Source organism: Delphinus delphis, chromosome 2 (genome assembly GCF_949987515.2).
Source record: "Delphinus delphis chromosome 2, mDelDel1.2, whole genome shotgun sequence".
In the NCBI taxonomy this organism is placed as follows: domain Eukaryota; kingdom Metazoa; phylum Chordata; class Mammalia; order Artiodactyla; family Delphinidae; genus Delphinus; species Delphinus delphis.
This window is the reverse complement of record NC_082684.1, coordinates 141,118,221-141,135,733: the sequence shown is the minus strand read 5'-3', so window position 1 is coordinate 141,135,733 and position 17,513 is coordinate 141,118,221.

Sequence of the window (17,513 nt, the reverse complement as noted above, 5' to 3'; positions counted from 1 at the left end):
AGAACTAATACACGAATTAAGTAAATTTGCAGGATACAAAGTTAATATACAGGAATCTGTTGCATAAACTAATATACACATAATGAACTATCAGAAAGACAAATGAAGACAACAGTTCCATTTCAGTTGCATCAAAAAAGCATAAAATACCTAGGAATAAATTTAACCAAGAAAGTGAAAGACCTTCACTCTGAAAACTATAAGACATCGAGGAAAGAAAATTGAAAATGATACAAATAAATGGAAAGCTATACTGTGCTCATTGATTAGAAGAATCAATATCATTAAAATACTCATGGTACCCAGAGCAACCTACAGATTCAATGCAATCCCTATCAAAATACCAATGGCATTCTCTACAGAATTAAAACACATAATTCTAAAATTTGTATGGAAACACAAAAGACCCTGAATAGCCAAAGCAATCTCAAGAAAGAACAAACCTGGATGTATCATGCTTTCAGACTTGAAACTATACTTCAAAGCTATAGCAATCAAAACAGTATGCTAAAAGCTAAAATGACAAAAACGAAAAAAAACTCCCCAAAACAAACAACAAAAAAAACAGACATACAGATCGACGAAACAGAATAGAGAGTCAACAAATACACCAACACTAATATGGTCAATTAATCTATGACAAAGGAGGCAAAAATATACAATGTGGAAAAGACAGTTTCTTCAATAAATGGTGTTCAGAAAACTGGACAGTTACACACAAAAGAAGGAAACTGAATCACTTTCTTACACCATATACAAAAATTAAATGGTTTAAAGACTCTAATTTTAGACCTGAAATCATAAAATTCCTAGAAGAAAACACAGGCAGTCACCTCTTTGATATTGACCTTAGCAACATTTTTTGAATATATCTCCTCAGGCAAAGGAAACAAAAGCAAAAATAAACAAATGGGACTACATCAAAGTAAAAAGTTTTTGCACAACATATGAAACCACTGACAAAACAAAAAGGCAACCTACTGAATGGGAGAAGATATTTGCAAACAATATATCCAATAAGGGGTTGATAACCAAAATATATAAAGAACTCATACCATTCAATATCAGAAAAAACTAACAACCCAACTAAAAATAGACAGAGGTCCTGAATAAACATTTTTCCAAAGAATACATACAGATGGCCAACAAGTACATAAAAAGATGCTCAACATCGCTAATCATCAAGGAAATGCAAATCAAAACCACAGTGCAATATCACCTCACACCTAGAATGGCTATTATCAAAAAGACGAGAAACAACTTGGAGAGTAGAGAGGATATGGAGAAAAGGGAACCCTCGTGCACTGTCGGTGGGAATGTAAACTGGTGCAGCCACTATGGAAAATGATATGGAAATTCCTTAAAAAACTAAAAATAGAACTACCACATGATCCAGAAATTCCACTTATGGGCATTTATCCAAAGAAAATGAGAACACTAATTCAAAAAGATTAAAATCTTGCCATTTGAGGCAACATGAATGGACCTGACAGTATTATGTTAAGTGTAATAAGTCAGACAGAGAAAGACAAATGCTGTATGACCTCACAAGTGGAATCTAAAAAACAAAGCCAATAGCGAACAAAGCAAAACAAAACAGAAACAGATTCACAGGTACAGAGAACAAACTGGTGGTTGCCAGAGGAAAGGTGGGGGTGGAGGGAAGGATGCAATAGGTAAAGGGGATTAAGAGGTACAGACTTCCTGCTCTAAGACAAATAAGTCACAGGGATGTAATGAATGTACACATGGAAATCTAGTCAATAGTACTGTAACAACTTTATATGGTGATGGATGATCTTATTGCAGTGACCATTTCATAATGTATAGAAATACCTTGTACACCTGAAACTAATTTGTTAATTATGATTCAGTAGGGACAGAGAAAGAGAGAGAGAGGGACTCTGCTAGGAAGATGGAAGTCACACTTTTACAACCTAGTCATGGAAGCAACATCCCATCACCTTTGCCATATTTTACTGAATAGAAGCAAATCACAAGTACCACCTGCCCGTGAAGTGGGGAGGCTTATACAAGGGCATGAATACCAGGAGCAGATAACTGGGGGTGTTATCGTAGGGTCTGGCCACCACACTCAGGGAAATAAAACCAGGACTACAACCTATGATAAGCATTGCCTCTCCACCCTCCCCTTTCCTTAGCTAACCATACGTATGTACTTTGAACACACATATAGTATAACTTATTACGAGCAAGGCAATGTAAGGATCAGCCACGATTATAGTGAAAGGGTTCACAATCTACTAGGGGAGATGAATGAAAAAGCTACACAAAATATACAAGAAAATATTGATACCGAAAATTGTGGGGAGTGGGGGTCAGGGGGGTATTCAGGTCCAGAAACATAAAACGTCCAATAAAATAAATTCTACTTTGGGGCTGCTATTGTTCACAAAGTATACAGATGATTTGAACTGGGTCTGGAAGAGTAGATAATAACCAAGATTTATATTGCTTTTTGCGTGTTTTACTATGTTAAGTGTTTTATATGAAATATTCTATTTAATTTTCATAGTAATCCCCTAAGGTTGGTTTTATTATCATCTCCACTTTAAAAATGAGGAAACTAAGGCCCATAGAGGTAAAGTGACTTGCCCAAGGTGGTGAATAGGGAACCAACCACATCTAACCCACAGCCCACTCTTATAAGCATTGCTTCCAATGGGACTGGCCAGTCTAGGCAAGTGGGGGAAAGTCATTTCCAGCAGTGCAAACGGCATTAGCAAAGAAGTAAAGACAGCTAGCCTTTTGGTTGGAGAGACTACAGTTCCCTCTGTCTAGAAAGTTCTTTCCTTAGCTCTTCATAGGGCTGGCTCATCAGTGCCTTTGGATCTTAGCTCAAATGTCATTTCCAGATAAAGTAGTTAGGAACTCCCTCCCCCCTCCCCTCTATCACCATCATTAGCTACTTTTGTCACTTCATCATATTTGCTATTCTCATAAGTCAACATAAGCCGTAATTATTTTGTCCATTCCTTTCTCTACTTGGTCACTGTCCCCCCTCCTGAATGTGAGCCCTATGAGGGAAAGGACCTTGTTTGGCCATTACTTCTGTGTCCCCCACGTCTTCATAATGCCCAGTATAAAGTAGGTACCTGACCAAGTGTGAAATCATTACAGGAGAGGGGTAGGGAGGAAAGCTGAAGCTGGTTTTTGTGCGGTTAAGGAGTTTGGTTTTTATTCTGTAGATGATGATGGAGCCTGTGGAGGATTTTTGAGCAGGAGAGTGACATAATGACAGCAGAGTTTTGAGAAAATGACTGTGTGGACTGCATGCTTCTGGACAGTGATATTAAAGAACAGTTTGCTTTCAGAGTTCTTGTGACCCTTCCTATGCCCTCAACCTCTCTAGAACCTAAAGATTTTCAGCCGTCTATCGTTCTCCTGCCAAGGGGAAAACTCATTTCAAGGGAGATATAAAATACTTATTTCTGATCCTTCCAGGAAATCTTGCATTTTAAAGGAGAGCTGATACTTAACACTGGCCCCTAGGTTCCAGACCTGGTTTTGGATCTGGTGTGCTGTGTGATCTCAGGTAAACCCTTTATGTCTCTCAGCTTAAGTTTCTTCTGTGAAATGAGGAGGTTGGGCTAGATGCCAATCCTATGATCTCACTATGCTCATCTCTAATTAAAGGCTGGGGTGTTTTGATAGATAATCAAGGATAGAAAAAACTCTTTTCTAACAGTAAGGAAATTTTTAAATTTCCTAACCAGTGGTCAAGAAAAGTTGTTGACTTACATTTACCTAGATTACAGGTGAGTTGGTTTGTTTTTCTTGATACCTTTATTCATGTTCTGCTTCCTCCTCCACAAAAGGTCCAGAAACATGCAGCCAACCTCTTGTGAGAAACAGTCTCGGGCGATAGATGGGTCTCCATTGTTTCTGCATTTATAGCACACTGTCATGAACTATAAAATGAGCATGAGCCAGAGTCATCTTGGGGGTGGCCCAGACAGGACTGGCTAGTGAATGAAATATCACACGGCTTTCAAGGATGGGAAAGTAAGAAAGACTTGCAAATAAGTTAATGCCAGAAATCCTATTGCTGCTGCCCAATCCCAAATCCTGCCTCTCTTGCCTACCTCCCTGATCCTCCCGCCACTCATCCATCCTCGGGAAACTTCCCTGCCATGTGGCTTTGCAGCCTCCAACAAAAATGTATTTAGTAACTCCCGGAAAGATTTCCATCTAGTACTTTGCTACAGAATACAAATGGGGCATTTGAGCAGTGTTTCATGGTTAGGATGTACCACACACTGCCACATCTGTTTAAACTCCTGTTGAAACGTGTGCCTCCCCCTTTCCCTTTCTTTCAGCTTCCCCGCTGATCTCCCTGCCTCCTCATCCACACAAACACAAGCATTCTTCCTACTTCTGGAAGCTTAGATGATTTTCCCTCTAAAACTTCAGAGGAGGAGACTGCCTGGCAGTTTTTGAAAGTTTCCTTGAGTTCTATTAAATTGAAATAGCATTTTTAGAACTTGGAAAATAGTAGTGGAGCACGATGGTGGTCTTCTCAGAGCATGTCAGGATAATCAATCTTTTTAAAGACCTGCAGGCGTGAAGTGTGACAGTGCTCAAGAGCTCGGATCCGATGTGTCTGACTTGCTGGAGTCTCTGCTGAGGAGGATAATTTATCATATCTTAACCGTGGAACCAGTTGGATTAATTGTTTCCCATGCATGTATGTATTTAATCGTGCATATGTCCCTAAGTGTGATAGAATCACTTGATGGGCTATCCTTTCACTTCCTAAACTAATCAAAGCCTCTCTCTTATCCCAAATCTGCCCACCCTCTCTCCCCCAAAATCCTTAAGGAACAAAATTCCAATCTTTGTATTCAAAACACAAAAACAGAGAGCATATTTAAATGTCTTCTTCTAATACTGTTTCAGAACAAGAGAGACTTCATTAAGTAGGAATTAATCAAGTTTTGCTCATAACCGCAGTTATTCAGCAAAGACTAAAGGGCATATCCTATGCCATCCTGACAAGGAAGGTACTGCCATGCATAGGAACTGGTGGGGGTAGGGACTAGTAGTCACCCTGACCTTCCATCTTGCCATCTGCAAAATGGAGACAGTACTAGAGCTCAGGTTGTGGCCACAGAGGTTTGTTTTATGAGAAGTTACTCAATGCATCTAAGCCACAGTTAACTCACATGTGGAACAGATGTGGTATTGCTCAGATGTCATATGAAGTAAATAAAACACTTCATTTGAAGTGCCTAGCTCAGGGGCTGGTTCATCCTAGGCGCTCCATAAACAGCACAGGACTACTAAGGTAATGGTGAGGAAGACACAGTCAGAAGCAGTAGTCCCCAAGGGGGTGCCAAGGTTATCCTTTGGTAGTGTGCGAAGAAGATACAGTGATTTCTTTTGATATTTGTATTTTATCTAGAAAGGAAAGAAAATAGCTTCACAAACACTTAAAATACTGGTTGACCTGTGGCCTCTCTCGGTCTGCGTGTCAGTGCCACGTGACCTGGGAGGCAGGCGAGCCATCTTAAGCAACGGGAGAGCTCATCACAGCAAGGATGGGTGGGCAGTGGGGCCCTTGCGTTGGCCTTCACGTCTGTGTGTTGAGATGAATTACTGTGTGTGCAGTGAGGTGGGCTGTCAATATTATCGAGTTTTAACCAAACTAACCCCTGTAAACTAGATGACTAAAAAGGATTCCTGCTCTACTTAAAAAAAAAAAAGAGTATTAAAGATACGGTAAAAAATTGTGGTGGGGTCTGAGGTTTTTCTACTTGCAAGCTAATAAGCTAGTTTGCCACATTTAATGGAAACTGGCAGAAGACTCCTGGGTCAGAGACAAAATACTTGACTACTCACAGTACAACAGGCAGCATGAGCCACATGTCTGTCCTAGCTCCCCTTGCCCCAAGTCCCTCAGGGCCAACGTGGACAGCCTGGGTGTCACAGCTGAACAAAGTCTGACGAAGGAAGCCCAAATACTCTATAAAGGGACTGTTAGAAACCTACCCACACTCTGCCCCAGAGAAAGACATTATCTTTATAGTATTAGACAGCAAACAAACCTGTTCTCTGCTCTAGAAGGAGCCACTATTTTTATGTTTCAAGGCTGTTTGCTATATAAACATCCTTGAAAAGATAGCCCAAAACGAAAGCTGCCAGAGCCTGTGCTCACAAGACAAACAGAAAAAAAAGGAGACCGATGAAGACCTGACTCAAAGAAGATATTATGTATTAATGAAGTACAAAGGAAAATAAGAAAATATCTCAGCTTAGACTCCTACCTCCAGAATGAGCAAGCCCTTTTATATGATATAAACAGTGATGAACTAATTAGATCAAACCAGAGGTCAGCTAAAAAAAATTAGAAGTGATAAAAGACTATCTGAAATACAGATTTATACGTACTCCCATGAAACATAAACCTTGATGCAATTACATAAATTGTACCTTGAAATATTAGCAAATCATAATAGCATGTTTATATGATTTATCAATAAATGTACACATAAGTAAAGAACTAAAATTTGGGATCTGTGCTCAACTTGTTTAACTTTGGGAGATATACATTCATATCCTTGTTCTAGACTAGAGTGGTATGATATGCTGGGAGTTGGAAGGATTCCAGAATGCAAAAGACTTTGGTATAATTTTCTTCTAAGTTCTTCTATAGTCATAGCAAACGTAGAATCTTCCAAAGAGGTTCTTCTATACTAACAGCATCTATACGTGATATTTTTGTTGTTACAAAACACATTTTGGCTTTAAAAAGAGGGCAGAAGTCATTCCTAAATTCCTGATCACCTCTTGAATTAGGTAAGGGGATTTAAACTTCCTCCAAATCTCCAGAAGCCAGTTTCTCCAGGGAACAGAACTTCCCACTGGGCTGAATGAGACCTTCCACCTGCTGAAGGGAGCAGAGCCATGCCACGGTGGAGCAGGACCTGCGACAGCTAAGGTTGTGTGCCTCTTCCCAAATTCCCCCTACCTCAAACTCCTTGAATTACATCCCAGTTTCCATCCAGGCAAAATGAGAGGGAAGGGACTCAGGGTCAGGAGTGATGGGGCAAGGTTGTTAGTGAGGATACAGCTCTGCTTTGCCTTCTGGAGAAAGGTTCTGCTGTTCACTGTTCTGCCTTGGACTTTCTATGTATTCAAGGCTGTTCCTCATCTTCCTTCTTGCTCTCCCAGGCTTTGCCATTAGTCCTGGCAATTCCTCAAGAGGGAGTCGAGAGCATTTGCTCTTGTTTAGACTCCTCTGGGAGTCTATTTTCACAATCGTTTGGTGCAGAGACTCTTAGGAAAGCATAGAGAGGTCACCCTTGGCTCATAAGCATGGTCAGGAAATGACCCCTAGTGCTTGTCTAGCTGCTGAGGCAACTAACAGTTTCACCATCCTACATTCAAAAGGCTGGAGTAGAAATCCTTATTTTAGCCCCAGCAAGTGAGCATCTCACAGATTCTGAGGTCCAACAATGCTGTGTTTGAATACCGGCTCATCTCTTGCTAGCAGTGTTACCTTGGAGTAATCACATTTTCATTCCATGCCTCGGATTCCTCATCTGTTCACCTGGGTTGACACTCATATTCATCTTGTGAAAATTGTGAGGCAGGTGCATGGCATGTGGCAGGTGCTCAATAAACACTAGCTGTTCCTCCGTCTTTGGAGTAGCTAGGAAGATTAAATTAATAATAGATAGGAATGTTCTTTTTAAGATTTCAAGCTATTCTAATTATTATCTTATTTTATTTGGTGGTTGCTATTTCTTATGCCAAGTTTCCTCTGAGGTTTCCTGAGTCTAAAACCCTTTATCCCAAAGGAAAGGATTGTTTCTTACTCTTCTGAGGTGGGGGATGGTGGAGGTGGAAGGAGTTAATTAGTAAATAGTCAAATATTGGCAGCTAAGACAGAAGACTGGTTCATTAATCTGGGTTTTGGAAAAGCTGAAGCCAAGAAGGGATTAAATGTGCAGGGATTTTATTAGAGGAAGTGCCTGTGAGAGAAAACGGGGCAAAGCTGGGAACTCTGAAAAAGCTGTCAGACCGCCAGGCAACTCTGATTCCTCAGTGGAAAGGGGGAGAGAAAGAGCATCCCAGACCACCATGCAGTCTAAGGAAGGGTCTGCAAGGTTGTTGGCGGGCCCTTGAACCCCAGTGGCCTGGCAGAGGAGTTCTGTGTCTCCCAGAAATGGGCTGGCCTTATGATCTCTGCCACCCTCAGTCTGTAGCTAAGAGAAACCCGCGGCCTCAGTGCAAATGCAGTGATGGATTTCACAGTACAGTAGCTGCGCCCTTGCTTAAAGCACTCCTGTACTGGAGATCTGGTAGGTACATTCTCTTGGCTGTCCCAGGCCAGTCCCCTGCACGCCCTCCTGCCCTCCTTGGGACAGCTTCAGAGTTAGACACAGGAGGCAGTCTCTTTTCCTGAACGAATTGAAGGTGAACTAGGAATTCATGTTGTGCTAAAAAAAAATATCTCCCCACGTCCTGCCAGAGTGACTGAAATTCCACCATTGGAAACTGACTCCCAAAGGTCTCCAAAGTCTCCTTAAGAAAGGATTAATTTAATAGCTTCCAAGGTAACATGCTTGTGCCACTGAGCACCAGATAAAGAAGTGAGAGTAGGGGGTGGCAGTGGTGGGGGTGGTATCGGAGGATGGGGGTGCCATCATTTTGAGAAATAGTCCTGGGTGAGCCCTGAAGAAATCTGCAAACTTCGACAGTTTTCCAAAGAACACCAGGGAAAGCATTTGACCCAACCGAGCACTCGACTGATCTTCACCAAAAAGACGAGGCTTTTGTGTTGGGGAATGAAACATGCTCTTAAGACCTAGTACGATACCCAAGCGCTCTCTCCAGCGGCTCCCAGCGGCAGCTTCACGTTGGCAAACTTGATAAGTTGTCCCAAGGCTGTCCAAAGTTCCCAGAGCATGTGCGTGTCTTTCGGCTCATGGAGCACAGTGGCTGGCATATATCTGGGCCCAAAGCCTCGAGCTCCCCGGCCTCTTTGGTGGCCGAAGGATTGTGTTCCTCCTCTAAGCACAGCACAGTCAAGCTGGTACTAGAGCTCCTAGGTCTGGAGCTTGTATCAGTTGTTGGCTAGATCTGAATATCTGTTAGAGGGCAGACCTAAAAACACCCTGGGAACTTTCCCAGAGATACGTTTCTCATGGAGCCAAGAGGACAACATAAGTGATCCATCCTGAACTTATTAATAACTGTCACATTTCTGTCAGGGCATTGGAAGAACCATTTTGGGGGCTTGGTACCTTGAGTTCTCCATAGTAAGTCAGGATGCCAGCATGGGCTAGAGCCATGATTCTGAAATGAGACTGCACTTCAGAATAGCAGGGAGACTTTGAACAAAATACAGGTCTCCAGGCCTCATTGGAGAGTCCTATTAAGGAAGAGAGCCTGGGAATCTCTGTTTTAAAAGCCTTCTCATCTCCCTCATTCATTCTGATGATCCACCATACGTATATCAGCTAAAAGCCGAGTCACTGAAGTGGCAGCAATAGCCACTGGATTTTGCTTGATCAGACTTTGTCTGAACTAAATCTTTTTTGGAACAAGCTGGGGTATAACCAATGAAATAACAGAAAATAACGCTACTTGACACACATCAGAACTGAATGGGTCCCTGGGGAACAGACTCTGAGATGGAGATTAGCACGCAGGGCTTTTAACAGGGAAAGCTCCTGGGGACAGCACCTGTGGGAGGGAGGGAAAGGAAACAGAATTGGGCAGAGGGAGACATTAGCTGTAATGAAGTCCCAGTGCAAGCCCTGAGGGACCCAGTGGGGAGCTCTGGAGCTGGGACGGTCTTCCCAAATTGTCCTGACTTGGGGCAGGGAGCTTGGCTTTCATACCCTTATGTCGATCAGTCATTGAATTGCATGTGGGTTGCCCACGGAAGGAGGTGTGACCTTTGATGGGACAGTTCTCCTCAGCCAATGCAATTCCCAGAAAGGGCTCGAGGGCTGCCTTCAGCAAGCATTCCCAGCACCCGGGGAACATTTTCTTTTTACTTCTGAAGAGGGATGTGGGAAGAAGGGCACACATCTACTACAATGGGGTTAAACTTCAGATGGGATTAATTTGTATTTAGGCTGGGATTAAACCCAGCATCCTCTGCCCTCCCTCAGCTCACTATCTAGGATGAGCCCCTGGATGCCAAAGAAGAGTCAGGAGCTAGTACCTTTCCCAGCGTGAGAGACTCTGAGTGATCAATTTATGGGAATAAAGTGAGACTGGATTGGACTGGGCATTTGACTCTTAGATCTGATAGAAGAGAAAGAAGGCTATCAGAAGTGAGAATACTTAGCTGGTTGGTGTGCTGTGCTAATAAGACTAAAGGTATATGCATAACACCCATGTGGGCCAATGAGATTCATTCTTTTGCTCATCATTAACTTGGGGTGAGCATGCATTAGCAGATCATTCAAGGCGAAGATTATATCCATTCCCCGAATCGTGTCATGACAAAATAGTGCTCTACTATGACCACCCCCTCCCCCAATAAACACACCTTACCTCAACCCTACACTATCTCCAGAGAACTGAGCTCCCAACAGCATAAAGTCTCCAATTAATTATGAAAAGGTTTATTATGGCAGAAAATAATGTCACCAAGGCTGAATCCCAGATATTTGACTGTGCTGATTTTGATAGGCCCCTTCCAAGTTTCACAGTGGTTAGATTCCCCTAATCCCCTAATAATTATTAGAGATGTCTAGGAAAATAAAAACCCCACCACATTCTTTTGATGAGAATGATTATTTGGTATTCCTATTTATTTATTCACTTGTAATGAGCAAGAGACACTTGGTGAGTCTGTTCTGTTCCTCTATCAGATTCCCTTATGCATAAATTATTTGAGGGTAAGATTTATGCTCAAAGAATAATGAGGTAAACAGGAGCAAACGGAATAATTTAAAAGCAATTCATAACAAGGAAGCGATCACATACATACTGAAAGCATGGAGAACCCCATCCTGTTGCTCTGTTCTGTTTGAAGTCAGGTCAAAGAAGAATTTCACCCCAGGGACCATTTCTCCAATGAAACCCCAAAATGCTTTCTCTTGTTTCAACTATGTCACAACTCAAGACCTGAGTGCTGAGAAACAGAAACCGTTGGTACCTTCATTAAGATTGTTTTGGCTTACTTTTATTTTCTAAATTAAATCATCATCGGTGCTTTTCCTAAAAGTTTCCTCCTTGAGAAAGAGTGCTCATCGAAACTATGTTTAGTTTGCCAAAGCTCTTAAAACAATATACAAAAACTTAAAAGAGAGCCAGGCTTGGAATGCAATTCATATGCAAAGACTCTGGATCAAGCCAAAAGGCATTACTTAAAACTATGAACAAATAACTTTGTGACTAGAATTGTAAACAGAAATATAATTTGCTAATGGTTTGTTCCTGAAGTCAGAGGTCCCTCCTCTTACCTGGTTATTAATCTGGGACATCATGGAAATGAGATAGAAATAATATATCTGAACTTCATTTAGAAATTTGACAGGATTTCTTCTGCTGTCCGAATGGGTTTAATACAGAAATATGTTCTGGATAATCAATGGCAACCTGCAGGTATGTCTTTAAAACAATGTTGCAGTCCTCTATTTTTTTTCAATGACTGTATTACAACTAAAATGATTGATAAAATCTGTGAATAATAACCTAAGCTAGGAGGAATAGTTCTATAGCTTTAACTACCAATTAGAAACCTATATGCTCCAAATTTACATCTCTAGCCTATTTTCTGAGCTCCATATCTATCCAGCTGACACTTTTACCTGATACACCAAACACTCAACATGGCTAAAGCCGAATTAATCACCTCTACTCTACCCTCCAACTGCTTCATCTCCTATAATTCCTAATAAATAGAAGCTTCATGTAGCATCTCAAGCTAGAATATTTCAGTTTATTATATTACGTCTAGAGTACAAAACATCCAGTTGTCAGCACCCCACTTCTATCCCCTTGAGCCTTATTTCAGGGCATACTGGCCTGACTTCTATCTGTCCCTCTTTACCTGAGGTCTTTCTCAGGCCTCCAGAGCCTACTCTGCTTGCATACATAGCAGGCCAAGCATGCTGAGAACTAACCACCCACTGTTCCTCAGCAATCCTTGACTGGATTATTGGCAGGAGGTGGTGTATACATACCCCAGCTCCCTTGCTTCCCAGGTGGGATGACTCTGGGGGTCATGTTTTATACTCTGAGAGTTCCCAGGTGGGATGAAGCTCCAGCTACCCACAACAGTAATGCTATTGGCTGCCTTTACTGCCCCTTCTGCCTTTCCCACTCCCCTACTCATACCTTCTGGGATCACTTCACAAATAAATTACTTGTACTCAAATCCTTGTCTTAGGGTCTGCTTCTGGGAGAACACAAAGACATCAACCAATTACTGCCAACTCAGCAGAAAATAATTATCGACTAAATCAGAATTTGAGGATATCAGGATTAAAAAGGTATCTCCTTAAAAAATATTTTTTAAAACTTGGCAATTTGACAGGCTGGGATGTCAAATGATATTGACATATCATTATGATATGATATTGATAGGAACAGCCAAGTTAGACGGTCCACCTGCACTTGGCATCCAGATTGCTGGCTACTGAGGGTTGCTGTTCATTGATCTTAACAGCACCCACCTCTCTGGGCCTACTTTCTACCACCTGTCCTTCCCTCTTGATTCCCCCCAACACCTCCCTGTTTCACGTCCCTATGTCTCTGACTGTTCTATTTGCCATTGTCCTAGAAATTTCTATTTGTCCTTTAAAACACAATAAAGCTGCCCATTCTTCCAGGTATCCTCTTGCCTCATTCCCCTACACCAATGTAGTCGTTCTCCACTCTGATTATTCCTAGTGCAGAATGACACAATTATCAATCAACTGAATATTTAATATTAAAATACAAGTGAGTTAAATTGGAGGGCATAGAAATCTACCCTGGCTCTCTCATGCACTCACAACCTGAGCATGATGGTTCTTAATAATGATTCATTTGTTTATTATCATTCCTTTGTTCCTTTGTTCCACAGCCAGTTGAGTTAGAATGCAATCTTTAAACAAGTGTCCAGAACTTAAATCCAGATAAAGTACCCTGAAAATGAGGGAATATTACTCAGTATTTTAAAACAATCTTTATAATAAAAGTAAAATGCTTATGTTATCACGTTAATTGAGAAGAAGAATACAAAATTCAGTGTGCAGCGTAAATTCAAAAATTGTGAGTTTGGGCTTCCTTGGTGGCACAGTGATTAAGAATCCACCTGCCAATGCAGGGGACACGGGTTTGAGCCCTGGTCCAGGAAGATCCCACATGCCGCAGAGCAACTAAGCTCATGCACCACAACTACTGAGCCTGTGCTCTAGAGCCTGCAAGCCACAGCTACTGAGCCCTCGTGCCACAATTACTGAAGCCCGCACGCCTGGAGCCTGGGCTCCGCAACAGAAGCTGCCGCAATGAGAAACCCACGCACCACAAAGAAGAGTAGCCCCTGCTCGCCGCAACTAGAGAAAGCCCACGTGCAGCAATGAAGACCCAATGCAGCCCAAAATAAAATAAATAAATGTATTAAAAAAAATAAATTGTGAGTTTGAAAAAAGTGGAAAGAAACCCATTAATGGTAATGGCAGTGGATGTCGGGGGTGGGACTCTGGTGATTATTTTTCAGCTGCTCTCAACTTTTTATGTTTTCCAAGTCTTCAATAATGAGCAGGTTTCAGAAAATAACAATGACACCTTTTTCACCTGTAAGGAATGATTTCCCATAGATCAATCACCATGGAAGAAATTTTATAAGTTATTAAAGAATTATCTACAGACCATGTCAAGAGACCATGAGGCTTTATGGGTGAATCCCTTCAAATGTTGAAAACTACATCACATCAGTCTGCTGCCACATAATTTGTTTCACAGCATAGGAAAAGCTGAAAAGCTACACAGTTTTGTTTTTTAAAGAAAGAAGTATGACCCTGAAACCCAATCTTATTACACACACACACACACACACACACACACACACACACACACACACACACACACACCCTACCTATGGATCAATGACCCTAATCAATGTAGGCAGAAGAATACTAAATAAAATATTAGCCAATCAAATTCAACAGCATCTAAAAGAATTTTCCTCCGCAATCAGATAAACTATCCAGGAATGAATAAGTGATTTAATATTAGGAAAACTATCCCTATAATGAATAACATCAATAGAGCAAAGGAGAAAAATCATGTCAATGAATACCAAGCAAGCAATAGGTAAAAGTTTTAAAGTAGTTTTCATAAAACTGGGGGTAGAAGGATCCTTAATATGATCATTGATCATCTCACTTAGCCATAAACAATTTTAGTTATGGGTAACGTGCTCTGTAATCATTCTGACCGAGGTTTAAATTCTGCCCATACATTTTCTGCCTATGAGATTTTCACTAAGTTACTTAATCTTTCTGCTTTGGTTCTGTCTATAATATTGGCATTATAATTTCTTACCACATAGAGTTAGTGTGAGCATAATTCAAGTGATGCATTTTAAGTGCTTAGTACAGTACCTGGAATTTACTGATACTCAGTAAGTGCTATGATATCACTTATATTAAATGCTGTTTAATACCTTGTACATTGTATTTGTACATTGTTATTTACACATTGTACAAATGTATAAAAACATTTAACAAATTCTATGATGATGATAACAATAATAAACACTAGTAGTGATAAAAGTAAAACTGTTGTACTTCAGAATTTACTTGTAGAGATTCTTCTGCCCTATACCCCAAATACACATGCCTGAGGGTCTTATCCCAGGTCATTCTAATGTATACCAAATGCTGTGAATCACTAAATTAGAGGCATTTCTAGTACAATTGTAAATAAGGGAATATAAAATATTACCAAACTGTTGACTACTGTTCTGAAAGATCCAGGCAATGCAACTGTCATGAAATAGAAGGGAGAGGTGTACCTATAGTTGATGAAGATAAATTTGTTATTTTCAGATGGCCTTTCATTAAACATAAAAACTTCAAGACAATCAAAACTCTCTCTCATGATGAGCCCTCTTAGAACCAAGAGGAGGGGACTGCCCTGGTGGTGCAGTGGTTAAGAATCCACCTACCAATGCAGGGGACATGGGTTCGATCCCTGGTCCAGGAAGATCCCACATGCCGCGGAGCAACTAAGCTCGTGCACCACAACTACTGAGCCTGTGCTCTAGAGCCTGCAAGCCACAGCTACTGAGTCCTCGTGCCACAGCTACTGAAGCCCGTGTGCTGCAACTACTGGAGCCCATGCGCTGCAACTACTGGAGCCCGGGCACCTAGAGCCCCGTGCTCCGCAACAAGAGAAGTCACCACAATGAGAAGCCTGCACACTGCAATGAAGAGTAGCCTCCTCTCGCCGCAACTAGAGAAAGCCTGTGCACAGCAACAAACACCCGATGCAGCCAAAAAAAACAAAACAAAACAAAAGAATCAAGAGGAGGGTTCATGACAGTGGTCAGATACAAGATCAATATACAGTAAGTTCACTACATACGAACATTCAAGTTGCGAGCTTTCAAAGATGTGAACATGCATCTGGTTCCAGCAAGGAACCAGAACCTGTGCCATCAACGTCAGGCATGAGTGAAATTGCAGCTTGCCCTCCATCTCCTGTTGCTGACGATCCTTCAGCTCTACCATCTCCCACCTCCCCTCCCTCCTCCAGTCAGTAACTCTTCTAGCCTGTTTACTCAGTGCCAGCCCCTGTATGCCAGCTGTTGTACTGTACACTACCATACTTTTCAAGGTACTGTACTGTAAGATTAAAAATATTTTCCTTATTTTTTTGTGTTTGTTGTTTTATGTATTATTTGTGTGAGAAGTATTATAAACCTATTACAGTACAGTACTATATAGCCAATTGTGTTAGTTGGGTACCTAGGCTAACTTTATTGGACTTAGGAACAAACTGGACTTACGAACGTGCTCTTGGAATGGAACTCGTTCATATGTAGGAGACTTACTGTATTTAAAAAAACAAAAAGCTTGGGCTTCCCTGGTGACACAGCGGTTGAGAGTCCGCCTGCCGATGCAGGGGACGCGGGTTCATGCCCCGGTCCGGGAAGATCCCACATGCCGCGGAGCAGCTGGGCCCGTGAGCCATGGCCGCTGAGCCTGCGTGTCCGGAGCCTGTGCTCCGCAACGGGAGAGGCCACAACAGTGAGAGGCCCACGTACCGCAAAAAACAAAACAAAACAAAACAAAGCAAAACAAAGAGCTTTTCAACAACATACATTTAGAGCATATAGCCATGTAATAGAAAAAATATCCATACATAATAATGCTAAACACATAAGATACCTAGAAACAACTTTGTAAGAAATGTGATACATATGAAGGAAAGTATAGTACTTTACCAGGTGGTACAAAAGAAGAGTTGAATAAACATACAGATGTTCAATACTTCTAGAAGACTGGGCTGAATATTGGAATTTGGGAAGCACTCATAGGCTTAATGCAATCCCAATAAAAATACTAATAAATTTTTAAAAAATAAATAACTTGGATTCTATTTGAAGACTAACTATGAGAAAATAAACAGCCTGGAGCTTGACAAACAGTGGGTACTTAATAAATGCTAGCTCACTTCCTCTTGCTTCTTAGCAAAGTTCTGATGCCTCAGACCATGGTGATCTCCTCCTTTAATTCTTACAATTACCATTCATTTGGCACTTACTGTACAATTTTTGGAAGCTCTACTTTACATTGAATTTTTAGTTAACTTACATCATTGGGTCATTAATTATTCTCTCCAAAATAGACTGTAAACTCCTTGAAGTCAAGGACTAGGCTTATATATATTTGAACCAAATATGTAATGTGCACTAGTCATCTACAGAGAACTGGGGGTGATACAGAAATAGACTACAGAACTGTTATTAGCTCATCACTATAGAATAAAATAAAATACTGTTAATCACAGTTGAGGAAGTCAAACTTTGGAGCCACCTAGCAATCTGAATGCCAAACACAGTCCTGACTGGAGTGAGTCTTCTCTTAGCTAGCGCAATTACTGCTGAATATCATGTTGGCTGAGGGGTCACTTCATTCCTAAAATATGCTGGAGCTGATAAGAAGCGGCAGAGATCAATTCAAGAGTGCAATGAGGATTCTTGCAAAATAAGGGTGATTAATTAGAAGAAATATGTGTCTACTTAATAGCAGTCAATGGCCTAGGAAGCCAAAGGAATGAATGAACTCCCCAGTTCCCAAGCTTCAAAGCAAAATATCTCAGAATCATGCTCTGAGTAGGCCTGGCAGATTCTTAAAGTAGAGTGGTTGCAAAATACTCGCTTGATATTTTAAGCATATTTTGTATGCTTCAATTTCTAAAAATTTGTAAAAGTTGAGGAGAAGATACTGCTAGTCAGGAAGTAAACATGGAGAACGTAAGTATTAAATTGGTATGTGTGCAGTTTCCAAGAACTATGAGTAAGCAAACTG